This window comes from Pinus tabuliformis, chromosome 6 (genome assembly GCF_031772625.1).
Source record: "Pinus tabuliformis cultivar Carrire ecotype Pingquan chromosome 6, CPIR1, whole genome shotgun sequence".
Taxonomy (NCBI): domain Eukaryota; kingdom Viridiplantae; phylum Streptophyta; class Pinopsida; order Pinales; family Pinaceae; genus Pinus; species Pinus tabuliformis.
The window spans coordinates 1,681,897,871-1,681,900,361 of NC_142292.1; the positions used below are offsets into that span (position 1 = coordinate 1,681,897,871).

Sequence of the window (2,491 nt, forward strand, 5' to 3'; positions counted from 1 at the left end):
TATAGATTGAGATTATTAATATCAAAAATAATTTTTAATATAATTGATAATTTAAATATTTAATATAAATTATTTTATTTTAGTAAAAGAAAAATAATAAATCCACTTTAAATATCAAAAAAATAAAAAAATAATGTAGTTTAACTTTACAATTCTCCAATAAAAATAGTATTTATATTTTGATAGATTCATAATTAAATAATTAAGTTATTCTAGATATATTTGATAAATTTAATGTATGTAATTATTTTAAGCTAGATGATTTCTAATAATTAAATTATAAAATCAAAGTTTTAAAAAATAATAATAAGAAGTTATATTTGGAAAATGAATATTATGATGTAATTATTAAAAAAAATCAAAAAATTCTGTATATACTTAGCTCATGTTTCTTTCAATATTAAAGTGCAGAAAAAATAATATTTTTACTTTTACAATATTAATAAAATATTAGTATTTTAATGATATTAATAGTAGTTATATTTTTTCTTTTCATGCTTATTACGGATTGATGATTATTGATAGTTATATTATTCCACCAATTTGCTTATTTATTTTCCATCATAAATTACAAAATAATGAATTAAAATATGAACCATTGCTAAATTGTAAAGTGTGAGAAACACAGTCTTTTGAATTATAAAATGGTCACATATGGGAAAATACATAATTTTTTTCAATATTTTGAAATGGGTGTGAGAAACTCATAATTTTTTGAATTATAAAATGGTTATGAAAATAATATATATCTATATATATATATATATATATATATATGGGTGTGATAAATGCATAATTTTTTGAATTATAAAATGGTCCAGCATGAAAAATACATAAATTTTTTAAATATTTTAAAATGAGTATAAAAAACTCCTAATGAATCCAGTAAGGATATTAATGAAATTAAATAAAAAAAAAAGATAATTTTGACAACTGGCCTGTGAAAGAATGGAATAAATCCATAATAAATAAGGAAATCACCATCATTCATCATTGTAGGGATGTTATCTTACCAACACAACACAACACAAGGGCATAAAAGGGGGACGTCCTCCAGGGATTGATAAGTATCGCAATAATAACGTTTGTGATCTGAAGGAATTGTTATTATTTCATTTGAGGTAGCCATGAGGATCAGCTCATTTAGCTTTGGTTTACCTCTCATATTACTACTCGCAGTGGTGGGCGCGCAGAATGAAGACTGCACGACGGGTGTCTCTCATAGCTGTAACACCGCGTCATACCCAGACAACAGTCCTCTACAGGCTTCTCTGACAGCCATAATCACGGATCTGGAAGAAAACACGTATTCGAAGGGTACTCCAGACCGTAGAAGCCCGAATATTGACTACTACAACCAGATTGCCAATACGGACGTTTTTCCCCCAGCCTACGGGCAAGGAGTCTGCCAAGAGTTAAGGGGTTCGTCTCAGTGCACGGCCTGCCTTACCAACCTCGCCAATTGCATCTCCAGCGCTTGCGGCCAGACCATCGGTGCTTGGGCTCAAGCCAATAACAAACGCTGTTTCATGCGTTATGAGACGTACAGGTTTTATTGATTATATGTCTCATAGCGATATTGTTGCTATCTATTTCTTCAATGTAGCTCCAGCGTATCTATCTATTTCTCCAATGTTGCAGAATGTGTGGTGTTTCAACGTAAATGTTGTAGAATGTTTAATGTTTACTGTCAATGTCGATTACGTTACGTTAATTAACACGAATGTTTTTCATTCATGATATTTTGTTCTTACAATGTAATATATTAAATGGGTTTGGATTAAATAGTTTGCAATTCTTACTGTTTTTTAATCTAAGTTTAATAGATATTTAGATTGTTTCTAAAATAGATTTCATGGATATAAATGTAGTTTTAATTTCATTATTTATGAGTGTTGGATTATTTACCAGTGTTGGATATTAAATTGTAAATTTGAGAAATTTATGTCAAAATTTCTTATAAAATTGACTAGGAAATAAAAGAACATCAAAATTCAAGGTACATCAAAAACATACATAACTCAAGTATACATATGAGAAAATGTCAAAATTTATTAGAAAATGGCTATGAAAAATTACACCTAAAAGAAATAAAAAAATGCAAAAATTCAAAGTAAATTAAGTTTTTGCAATATTTTCAAGCCCCTCCTGAAGCAAGCAAGCATTACTAACGTAATCTTGTTGGCACTTTCTTTGCTCAGCATTATGAATGATGAAAATAATCAATCTCTCATTGGTTCAATGTCCAAGGCATACTTACATAAAGTTCTTCAAAACTTCTAAAGGGATTAACTTGACATTTGGCTGAAGCCAAAGGGAGGGGTGAATTAAAGAGTGCCACAATTTCTAGTGAATTAGCCATCACATGTACTTTCTTTCTCAATGACATTGTTTTATCCTAATGATGGTCCAGGTTTGATTTTTCACTTGCCAATAAGGCTACATGTAGGCTGATAAATATTCATAAGTCAACTTTATTAGCAGTGGGATT

The 2,491-nt window shown here is 28.8% G+C and overlaps 1 pseudogene; it reads left to right on the forward strand.

Moving 5' to 3' along the window:
- Nucleotides 1-1,127: 1,127 nt before the first annotated feature.
- LOC149265417 (antifungal protein ginkbilobin-like protein 1 pseudogene) lies at nt 1,128-1,559 on the forward strand (annotated as a pseudogene).
- Nucleotides 1,560-2,491: the final 932 nt, after the last annotated feature.